The 12,280-nt window shown below is 35.8% G+C and overlaps 1 protein-coding gene across 1 annotated transcript in view; it reads right to left on the bottom strand.

Moving 5' to 3' along the window:
* Positions 1-12,280, bottom strand: part of LOC150088169 (uncharacterized) — a 311,939-nt gene that overhangs the window by 72,341 nt on the left and 227,318 nt on the right. The window lies entirely within an intron of this gene.

The raw sequence follows: 12,280 nt of genomic DNA, 5'->3' as shown, positions 1-12,280 counted from the left end.
TTATTTACGCTGCACTGATCCCAGCACCTTCAAGCAGTGAATGTGACATCACATTTTGATTCCTAGTACTAGATCTGTTCACCTTTAATCCTTTATTCACCTTTTGATTCCTAGAAATAGATCTGTTCACCTTCATTCTTATCACTTGAGGGTCTTTCCCAGGCATTCTGCAGTTGTATAAGTGCAACTTGTAAGCAGCGTAGTAAGAAATTTCCTTTGTGTTTTAAAAGTACTTTTTGTGCTTTTATATCTCTAAAACATCATATTCAGATAATTCATATAGAACAGATATAATTTAAATTAACCGTAATAGTACATTTTTTTTTAGAAATTATCAGCGATGGATAAATTTTTAGTGAAAGGAAATCAGAAGAGTCAACTTGATAACGAGCTTGGAGAAAATGACCAAAACAAAAACGAGCAACCATCAACATCAAAAAAGAAAACATATTATCATAAATAAATATGATGATGATTATTTGGGGATGGGATTTTCATATGCTAGTACCCAAGATTGTCGTCAACCTTTGAGTGGCATGTAGTTTAAAATTGTCGAATGAATCAATGGTGCCGAGTAAATTGCAGTGTCATTTTTCTGTGAAACACGACAATTTATCATCCAAAACTGTGGGGTATTTTAAAAGACTGCTGGCCTCTATTATAAAACAAGGTACAGAATTTTATAATATGGCTAAAATATCTGATAAAGCGCAAGAAGCCAGCTATTTAGTAGCCGAACTGGTGAAAAAAAAAAAAAGGAAATCTCACCTGATTGCAGAAAGTGTGATTTTTACCAGCATGTCAGGTAACCATGGAAAGTATTTTGGGAGAGGAAGCTCAAAAGAAGAATAATGACTGCACCACTTTCGAACAGCACAATTAGCAGGCGTATGAAAGAAATGTCTAATGATATTGAAGAACAAGCTATTCGAAATATTAATAATTTTGGGCGACTGTTTGCATTGCAAGTAGATAATTCTACAGATATCAGCAGGAAAGCCTGCTATTAGCTTTTGTCAGGTTTATTGAAAATGACACAATTATTATTACTATGTTTTTGTTGTTGTAATGAACTCAATGAAATAACAACCGGCCAAGATATTTTCAAAGTAATGAATAATTATTTACAAAAGTGTGGTATATTATGAAAGTCATGGGTCAGCATTTGTACCGATGGTGCTCCCGCGATGGCAGGAGCACTAAAAGGATTCGTAAACTTAGTAAAACGACACAATTCAAATATTAGTAAAACAAACTGTTTTAGACACAGAGAAGTACTAGTAGCGTAGAGAGTTGAACCTAATTTAAAACCTGTACTTGATCAAGTGGTTAAAATGATCAATTATATCAAAAGTAGACAAAAAAAATACATATTTTTGGAAAAATTATGCAAGGAACTGAAATCTGCACCACTTTTCTTTAATGATGTACTGAGGTTCGATGGCTTCAAAAGGAAATGTACTTATGCATATGGATGAGTTGCATGAGGAAATACTCATTTTTTTTCACCAGAGTAATCAAAATTTTGTGATTATTTAAGGGATGAAATTTGGTGCTGTAAATTAGCTTTTCTAGTTCTTTTCTTGCATACTGATATTTAATTCATTTATTATGAATTAAATGTCAGTATGCAAGGCCCATAGGAAAATTTAGAGAAGTTGAGTATATGTAAAAAATATTTAAATGAAAAAAAATTATAAATGCTTCCCTTGATTGCCAAAACAAACTATATTAAAATAATGTAATAACGAAAAATTGAGCATTACTTTCCATCCCTTGATACCAAAAAATATTTGTGGGTAAGAGACCCATTTGCAACAAGAAACCTTCTGATGTTAGAACTTAATTTACAAGAAGAAGAAGAAGAATTGGTTGAGATCGGTAGTGTCCAGTCACTGGAAATTCACTTTAATAGCACTAATATTAGCAAAATTCAAAATGAATATCCATGAATTTCGGATAAGAAAATTAGAATTTTATTGCCATTTTCCACTTCCTACTGCGAAACAGGGTTTTCCGTTTTAAAGGAGATTAAATAAAGAGAGAGAGAGAGAGAGAGAGAGAGAGACTACAGTCGGTATAAGAGCTGACAGTAACCCTATTCACAATAGATCCTGGTATTAAAAAAACTGTGTGCTTCCATCAAACCTAACCGTCTCACTGATTCCATGTTATAATTGTATTTGTTTGTTTTTAAATTTAAATATTTTAATTTTTTATATTTTTTCTTTTAAATTTCATGCAATGTTCAGAAAAGAACATTGAAAGCATTTAAAACAAATAATAAATGTATTATTAAATATACCCAACAGAAATAACTAACAGTTTGTGAATTTATGTATATATATATATATAATATATTATAGCTTAGGTAAAAGCTATTTAATCGGATATTATGTTAGTTATATAGGTAGAGGCCGAAAATGTAAAAAACCGAATCAATACATGTATAAATATATAAACTTATGTAATTTAACATGCTGACCACAATCTACCTGTATCTGGATTATATTACATTATATAAAATATTTATAAATTGCTCCTATTATTGATATATATATATATATATATTAAAAAACTATTTCCTCCTAGTTAGTAATTCTGCCTCTAGGCGGAATTACTTAACAAGTACAGGTCACTGTTGAAGAAAAGCCGTGAATTAGGGTCGAATTTGAAAGTGTCTCCAATTCTGCCCAGACACGAAAGAGGGAGTATATGATGAGAGCCTTGTCGATCAATTCGGCCCTGAAAAGATTGTGCAAGGCTCAAGGGGTAGAATTTTTTTCAGCTAATCTGTATTTGTTAACAGGATAGACTGCTTCTACAGGGATGGGATACATTTAAATAGAAAGGGTGCAAGAATATTTGCTGATGCTATCGAGGCAGTGTTAGGTGGGTGGGAAAACTGCTAGATTGTGGGGGGGGGATACAGGCGCTAACAGATTAACAGGAGCCACTGGCGGAGGTGAAAGGGATTCTTGCATTGCTTCTATTGGAATGAGCAGCAGCCTGGAAAACAAGATGCAGGGTATTTCAGAGACTGCTGGGAGTCATTGCGGTACAAGTAAACACATGGATTGTGTTAGGGTGGCTAAGAATAGGAACAGGTGCATGTATACTTGCGTATGCACCAATGCTAGGAGTATGGTAAATATATTTTATGAATTTGAGGTATTGCTCAAAACATCAAAGTCAGATATTGTTGGGATATCAGAGACGTGGTGTCGCACAGATATAAGGAATGCAGAACTGCAATTTGGGGAGTACAATGTGTCCAGAAAGGATAGACAAGATAGGAAGGGCAGAGGGATTATGCTATTAGTTAAGAAACACATAAAATCCAAGGAAGTGAAGCCAGTCGACATCGCTGGACAGTGCAGTGTCGAGTCAGTTTGGTGTGACATAAGCATTGGGAGAGTGTTATAGGCCTAATGACTCTGTTTAGTATAATAAGAAACTGTACAGGGAAATAGAGTGGGCCAGTAAATCAGAGAGTCTTCTAATGGGGGATTTTAATTTCCCAGATATTCACTGGAATTTGTGGGTTGGTCACACACACTAGCAAGGGTTTTGTGGATTCATTGGATGATTGTTTTCTACATCAGCACGATCGGGAGGCAACTAGAGGCAGTAATACTACTGATCTGATTATCAGTAATGATTATGCATTAAGAATCTGCAGATAAAGGAACCACTAGGTGGCAGTAATCACAGTGTCCTGAAGTGGGATTTACTCAAAGAGGTAACTAGCATCAGGGGTAAAGGGAAGGGTTTTTGTTTTCGTAAAGGCAACTAAGATGGTCTGAGACAGTATTTAAATTCTATACGGTGGGACCAACTGATGATGTTACCAACAGCAAAATCAAAATGGGAAGCACTCAAAGAACTTATCTTGGAAGCTACTAGGCTTTACATACCAACTAAGAAATATTGTTCAAGGTTTAGGCCTAAATGGATGTCAGAAGAACTAATGAGACATGTGGCAGACAAAAAAAAGGAATGGGATACATATAAATTAATGAGTGACATGGAAGCCTATGATAGATATAAGCTGGTCTGTAACCAAGTCACAAAAGAGATTAGGCAGGCAAAGGCAGATTATGAGAAATCTCTGGTAAAGGATGCAAAGATAAACAACAAAGAGTTCTGTACCTATGTAACTCTAGAAGGAAAGGGATGAATCAGATTGGTCCACTGGATATTTATGACTCAACTGTTGATGATCCTGCTCAAGTGGTTAACAAACTAAAAGAGTATTGTGCATCTGCATTCATACAGGAGGAGTTATTCAGGGAGGGGAATGCCGGAGGTGAGTTAAACTCTGGCAGTGAGCTAGATGATTTTGTAAAAACTGAGAGGAAAGTGGAGGAGAAATTGTTGAAGATAAACAAAAAAGGCACCCTGGGTGGATGGGATCTATCCAGTTATATTAAAGGAGGCAGCAAAGGAAGTAAGCAAACCCTTAGCCATAATTACAAGAGCTTCCTGTAATCAGGGGATATACTTATGAACTGGAGATGTGCAAATGTGACCCCTATTCACAAAGGAGGATCAAAGGGCGACACAAGTAATTATAGACCTGTTAGTTTAACTTCTGTTCCAGTAAAATTAATGGAGCCACAGGTTAAAGAAGCACTGCAGGTTCATATAGACAAGACTTAAGTTATAGCTCGGACACAGCATGGTTTTGTTAAGGGAAAGTCTTGCCTGACCAATTTGATTGGATACTATGATGTGGTCACAAAAAAACTTTGATATCATATATTCGGATCTTAGAAAGGTTTTTGATACTGTTGCACATGGAAGACTGCTGAACAAATTGGAGCAGTGTGGCATTTGGAGGCAAATTGGTACTACGGATAAAGGGATGGTTGATTAGTATTCAATAGACACTGTTCATCGTGGACTAATGTTATTAGTGGAGCTCCTCAGGGTTCAAGTGTTGGGTCCATTGTTGTTTTATGTATTTATAAATGATATTGATGAAGCTCAATGTCCGACTTTGCAGATGATACGAAGGTTGGCAGGGTTGTTAAGGGCACTAATGACACACTGCTGCAACAGGATCTAGAAAAGTTGAGCAGATAGGCTGAGAGGTGGGAAATGAAGTTTAACATTGACAAACGTACAGTACTACATATGGGAAGCAGTAACCCCAGAGTAAAGTATCAACTCTGTGGTACTACACTGACAGTGGTAGTAACGAAAAGGACCTGGGGGTAATGGTTATGAGGGCACCATGTTGAGAACCAACCTTTGTTACATTGAGGGTATAGCTCTAAAACAATGTTTGCAGCCAGCTGTTAGACAGTCCACCAGACCAGCTAGAGTATAAACATAATGCCTCTACTCTGTCAAACAGTGACCTGAGGGAGTCTGAATAGCATGCATGTAGGGGACACTATCAAGGCCACGTAATGTCAAAGAGCTGGGTATATTCTTGGTGTGTAACACCATATCCAAACATTTCATTACCTCATACAACCCATATCCCCACCTTTTCTTATTACTGAATACACCACGAATAGTCCAACTAACAGAACAAACTTATCTGAGAAAGACCAAAACCTCCCAAACACTTCATTCATTTCATAAACATACATGGTTTCAGTTCCAATCTCAATGATTTCCATTTCCAATTACAGTATGCCAAGCGTCACTTTTTTGGACAGAATCCCAATTATCAGTTGATTCAAACTGCTCATCTCAGTTGTCCTAACTATTTGCTGTATGATTCCTTTTGCTTCGATGGTTGTACTTGTGTGTGTAAAAGAGGAACCTCTTTTTGATCTTCTCTGGCTTAAAACCTCTTTACCCAATTCTGTCAAATTTATGTACTGATCTTCCAATTCCACTAAGTATACTCAGAACTCTGACTCTTTCTCTCTCTCTCTCTCTTTGAAGCTTGACTTTCTTCAATCCACCTTTCCTAACAGCAAGCTATTTTTCCTAAGCAAATTTAATGCTTGCAACTTCATCCAATCAAGATGCTGCAGCTTTTGCAATTACCAATGTCCTCACAGATTATTCATTTATCTACAAGAATACCAGACAATCCTAATCACAAGTCAAAACTTTTGATTTTTTTTCTCGTGAACAACCCTTCCAAGAACCGATCGAGGTAAGTGGTCCTCTAGGAATCTCAGATCACAAGTTAGTGATGGTCTCTTCTCAAATGGAGCCTTTGTCTCATGGCCATTCTCAGCCTCTTCTCATTTGGCATTACAAGGATGCAAAATGAAAATGAACTGCAAGATTTATATTCTTATGTGAATGATTTGATAGACAGTACACTATTATATCATGTGATGGATTAAGTAATTTATTATTGAAATGATACAATTTTAAAGGAATTTAATTACCTCAATGCCAAACAAACTATTTATGGCTACGTTTCAGGAACACAGTTTCCTGGCTCCAGGCCTATGGGAATAGAATGTTGTTTAAGGAGTGATCCTGCAAGTTTCCAGTTTGATAATGATATCTGATTGTTTACAATACAATGTTCAGGCACTCCTCGACTTAAGTACTTAATCGGTGTTTTTTCATGTACTTAAGTCCGTTTTGTACGTAAGTCAAACTTCGTTCTTGTAGATACTAAATACATGTTCAGTACAGTACAGTGCATTAAGATTATAACCCCCAACAAACTTCACCATGTACAGTATTGTTTACAGCATTTCACGATTTGTAACTGAGTTAAATGAGGCTGAAAAAATGCACAATGAATAATAATGTGGAGTATAGTATTAATTCAAAAGTAATTTATATTAATACGATATGTAATTTAATTTAATTTATGATCAAATCACTTTATGACAGACTCTCCATAATAAAATACTATGCACTATACGATATGCAGTAAGCACCGGTCATTGTGATCACGTTTGCAAACTGAATTTTAATTCTATTAAATGGCTATTCTAATAAGCGAAATAGGAGGAATATTAACCACAGGCTATAAAAATAAAGATATAGAGCACAAATTTACACTTTACTACCTTACCAATTAAAAAATTAAATGATACATGAAAATCAGAAGAATATTTTCCACAGGTTAGCAAAATAGAAATAAATTTATGCTTACATACATGGTTTAATTAATACATGGTTTAATTAATACTTAATTAATACTTTCTTTTTCTTTTGGGTTGTAAAATTTAAAACAGTAAGAAAATAAGCAATCAAGAACACGGCATGCACACATTGCAACTAACATGATACGTGCAAGTAAGATATGCAGTAACAACTTTACAAGCTCAAAAAATAGGAATGAAGAGAAGATTCAGAAAATTTAATTGTTTTTTACATGACTGAAGATTTCAGTGAAGGAGAAACATATTTCACCATAATAACATAAAATCCCACACAATTCCAGCTATTGATATTATTATCACAAATGCAATAAGAAAAGCCCAATAAACTGGGAATTGCAAATTGTTTTTATTGTTTTATGGTAGTGACCTCCAGAAATGTGCTTTAGAAAAATATCACGAAGGTGTTCAAAACTGATTCTTATAAGCAAACATAGCAATAGTTTTTACATAAGTAGAGGAGTGCCTGTACTCTAATTATGCTATTGTCCTTACATGTACAATTGTCATATAATTATTACACATGCTTATAATTTAATTAACTCATAAATTAATAAATAAAGATAGTTTATGAAAATCTCTAGAGTTACTCTCAAAGTTAGTAGGAAGGGCTTACCTGATCTGGGTAATCCCTTCCATGATCGGGTGTGGAGCCTCTTGTTTTGGTTGGGGAAGACGGGTGGAAAGGAGTGGGTTGACTGTTTATATAGGTTGGGGTTGATTGGTGTAGCCAATGGGAGGTTGTTGCATGGCAAACCTGGAAGATTTTGCTATAGGGATATATATATTACGGAGGGAAATTAGGATGTTTCCGAGGTTGGGGGGGGGGGGGGGGAGTTTTTCTTGAGTATATTCATGGATATTTCTAAACTTTTTAATTTGGTACGGATTATTCCTTCAACTTTTAAAGTTTTAAATAATTGAGTGTGTTGTATTACTATTAAAATTAAATTAAATAAAATTACAATGTCCACATAAAACTGTTTTGATTATTACAATAATGACAATGATAATTATTAATTGTTGATTAACTGTACATTAAATTTAAGTTAAGGCTTTAAAATTAATCAGATTCATCCTACTCCAGAAGAACCTTGAAAGCGTAAAACATAAACCGTTTCAGAAGCTCCACAATCAACAAGAATCAAGAACCTCCACGAGGTAATTACAAATGTGACCCCAATTCACAAAGGAGGATCAAAGGGCAACACAAGTAATTATAGACCTGTTAGTTTAGTTCCAGGAAAATTAATGGAGACACTGGTTAAAGAAGCACTGCAGGATCATCTACACAAGACTTCAGTTATAGCTCGGATACAGCATGGTTTTATTAAGTGGAAGTCTTGTCTGACCAATCTGATTGAATACTAAGGAACTGGATACAGGCAATAATTTTGATAACATATATTTGGATCTTAGAAAGGCTTTTGATACTGTTGCACACGGAGGACTGCTGTACAAATTGGAGCAGTGTGGCATTGGAGGCAAATTGCTGCTATGTATAAAGGGAGGGTTTCTTTTTTTTTTTTTTTTTTTTTTTTTTATGAAAACCCCAAACACGAAAGGTATCAAAACCTATAGTACTTAGTACCGTGCATGGGTTGAAGGAGAAGTATGGGGGGAGGGGGATGCCGGAAACTTTGCTCTAGAGACTAAACATAGGTTTCACCACTTCAAGCCTCCAATAAGCAAAGTGGTGGTATTTCACCGGTTGATGAAAGTCGAGTGGGAGAAGACAGAGAGTGGTAATCAATGGACACTGCTCATCATGGACTAATGTTGGGTCCATTGTTGTTTTCTGTATTTATAAATGATATTGATGATGGCATATCAGGCTTAATGTCCACGTTTGCAGATGATATGAAAGTCGGCAGGGTTGTTAATGACAGTATGCTGCTGCAACAGGATCTAGAAAAGTTGAGTAGATGGGCTGAGGGGTAGCAACTGGTTTAACATTGAGAAATGAAGAGTACTGCATATGGGAAGCAATAACCCCAGAGTGACGTATCAACTCTGTGGTACTACACTGACAGTGGTAGAGAACGAAAAGGACCTGGTGGTAATTGTGCAGGCAGATGTGAAGTTTTCTGAGCAGAGTAGACGGCCTGCAAGAGTAGCTCATGGTGTCTTCTCAATGATATACAGGAATGTTTCTAGCAGGGATAGGGAGGTGTTTATCCCCTTGTATAAGGCAATGCTCAGGTCACGCCTTGAGTACTGTATACAGGTCTGGAGGCCTCATTTTAAGAAGGATGTAGAGCTGTTGGAACGAGTACAGAGAAGGGCAACACGATTAGTGAATGGAACAAAGGGTTGCTTTACGAAGAAAGGCTTAAGTTTTGCAGATTACAGTGTCTGGAGACTAGGCACCCTGTGAGGTGATTTGATTGAGGTGTGTAAAGCCTTGAATGGTTTGAGCATGCTCAATGCTGATGAGATTCTTCCTCTTGCAGACCGTCACCTGAGAGGGCATAAATTCAAATTGAGGAAAGACAGTTGTAGGATAGATGTGAGGAAGTTTGCCTTTAGCCAGCGGGTAGTTGTTTGGTGGAACAGATTTCCATTTTTTGTTGTGAAAGTTGATAGCCTAAATAAATTTAAGGATGAGCTGGACAGGTAATTGGAACAAACGGAGGGGTGAAATGGGAACTTTTTTTTTTTTTTGGATGATGCTGCATAAGCCTGCTTTCTTGCATCTTATGCCTCTACTAATGCTAATGCTATTCCATACAGATAGCCTGAAGAAGATTACAGAAAAAAAGACCCTAAAACTCTTAATAACGGAAATAAAATACAGCGATGGACCAGTCAAGATTTAAAAATAAATCCATAACAGATTAAAAAGTTTAGAAATATCAATGGATATACCCTCAAACACCCCCCACCGAACCTCAGAACCACCCTAATCTCCCTCCATAATATATCCTTATACCCAAAATCTTCAAGGTTGCCAAGAAAAAACTTCCATTTGCTATACCAATCAATCTCAACCTATATAAACAAAAACCCACTCCTTCCACCCCCATCTTCACCAACTGAAACAAGAGATTCCATGCTCGTATCACGTGATGGGTTAGCGCTTCCGACTAATTTTGAGAGTAACTCTTGGGATTTTGATAACTATCTATATTTATTAATTTGAGTTAATTAAATTATAGGCGAAAGTCTAATAACTATACAACAATTGTACTTGTAAGCATAATGCATAATTAGAATACATTGTAGTGTAAATAATCAAATATCATTATCAAACTGAAAACTTGTAGGACTACTCCTTAAACAACATTCTATTCCCCACAGCCCTGAAGCCAGGAAACTGAGTTCCTGAAACTAGCCATAAATAGTTTGTGTTTGACATTGAAATGGTTCAGTTCCATTAAAATTGTATCATTTCAATAATAAATTACTTAATATGCTGCATGATATAACGGACCCCGATATAACAGACCGGAGAAATAATAATACAGTCAGTCCTTGTATAGCACGATAGTTGTGTTCCTAGAAACCTTCGTGCAATGCAAAATCGTGCAATATAAACAACAGGCCCTATGGGAAAAATAGAGTTAAGTGCCGACCACCCAAGATCGAACACACATTTGTAACCAAAACATTAGCAAACACAATAAATAATCGTAATAAAATACGTAAGTATTTTATTACGACTATTACATAATAAAATATTGCTAATGCTTTTGCTTCTATTATAAGCAAACTTGTTTTCTGTTTGGTTTTCTATCCAAACAGATGACAGCCGTTCCATCTCTTCCAATTCTTTGTCTAGGATTTTATCTTTTGTCTTTGTCTAATGGATTTTAATTACACTTTGAGTTGTTTTTATTTTCTCTGCATTCTTTGTAATTCTCGGCGGTGCCTCATTTAGGTCTGTAAGCACGTGCAATATCACACGTCTTTCATTTCACTCAAAGCGTTCACAACTTCATATTTTTTCTCTATGGACAGAGGCGGACTGGCCACAAGCCTTACCGGGTAAACCCCGGTGGGCCGGAGGCCACTGTGATTTTGGCCATAAATCATAGTATGAGGCCACTATAAATTTTCCCGGGTAAGAATTTTTGACCCAGTCCGCCTCTGTTTATTGATATTGTTTTTCTTTTTCTCTCTAAATCTGCAGTGTCTTTACCAGGACACTTCCTTTTCACACCTTTTAAGCATTTTACTCATTTTTAGGGAATAAAGCAAATTACAAAACAAGGAGGCAAGCTTGATACACATAAACAACACTGTTAAGGCAGAGATACACTATTAATACCTCACATTTTACTAAAGCACATTTCTGGGGGTTACTACCATAAAACAATAAAAACAATTTCCAGTTGCAATTCTGCTAGTGGAATCTGTTATAAACTGGTAGTAAACTCGATCTAACTGCATTTGCGATTAGACCGATAGCTGGAATTGTGTTGGTTTTTATGTTATTATGGTGAAATATGATTCCCCTTCACTGATATAAAAAACATAAATACATTTTCAGAATCTTCTCTTCATTCCTATCGTGTTGGGTTCGGCTGGGTAATTCTGCGTTCAACTGCCATTTCTTGTAAACACAAGGGCGAATCATGCATAAGCGAATTCGGTTCGTGTTATATAAGATATCGTTCCCCTATTTATAAATCGTGTATGATCGAATTTGCGTAGTGTAAACACGTGTTATACGAGGACTCACTGTACAGTAATGTACATATTATTCTCAACCATATTATTTTTTTCAGGTTACTGAAAACTTCAGTGTTATTATTAATTAAAAATTAATAATAATTACCTATTTCCATTATTGTTTTGATAATTACCTACCTTTATTTTTATAATCAAATTCAGGAAATTGTTTTTTATTATTTTCTGAAAATGTGTTCAAATAGCTGTTTTCCCAGATTACAGATAACAGCACGAAGTGACTTGCAAGCTGAACGTGACTCGGGACACTAAACTGCAGGTCTACCAACTTGCTTTGTTTCGATCTCAGTCTGCCTCAAGCTATCATGCAGTCAGGTTGTATACAGTGTTTCTGTGATTTCTGAATTGTGACTTTATTTATTAAATAATTTTGCAATCTTACAATTTAAAATAGCATCAAGTGATAGAGGAGTTAAAAGAAGGCATGTGAACTTAAATGTAGCACAGAAATAAGAGCTAACTGAGAAATTAGAACAAGGCGTCTCAGTAGCACG

The sequence above is a fragment of the Mastigoproctus giganteus genome, chromosome 3, assembly GCF_048544385.1.
Source record: "Mastigoproctus giganteus isolate SK-2022 chromosome 3, ASM4854438v1, whole genome shotgun sequence".
Taxonomy (NCBI): domain Eukaryota; kingdom Metazoa; phylum Arthropoda; class Arachnida; order Uropygi; family Thelyphonidae; genus Mastigoproctus; species Mastigoproctus giganteus.
The sequence above is the reverse complement of the archived record's forward strand: the minus strand, read 5'-3'. Positions and strand labels throughout refer to the sequence as shown.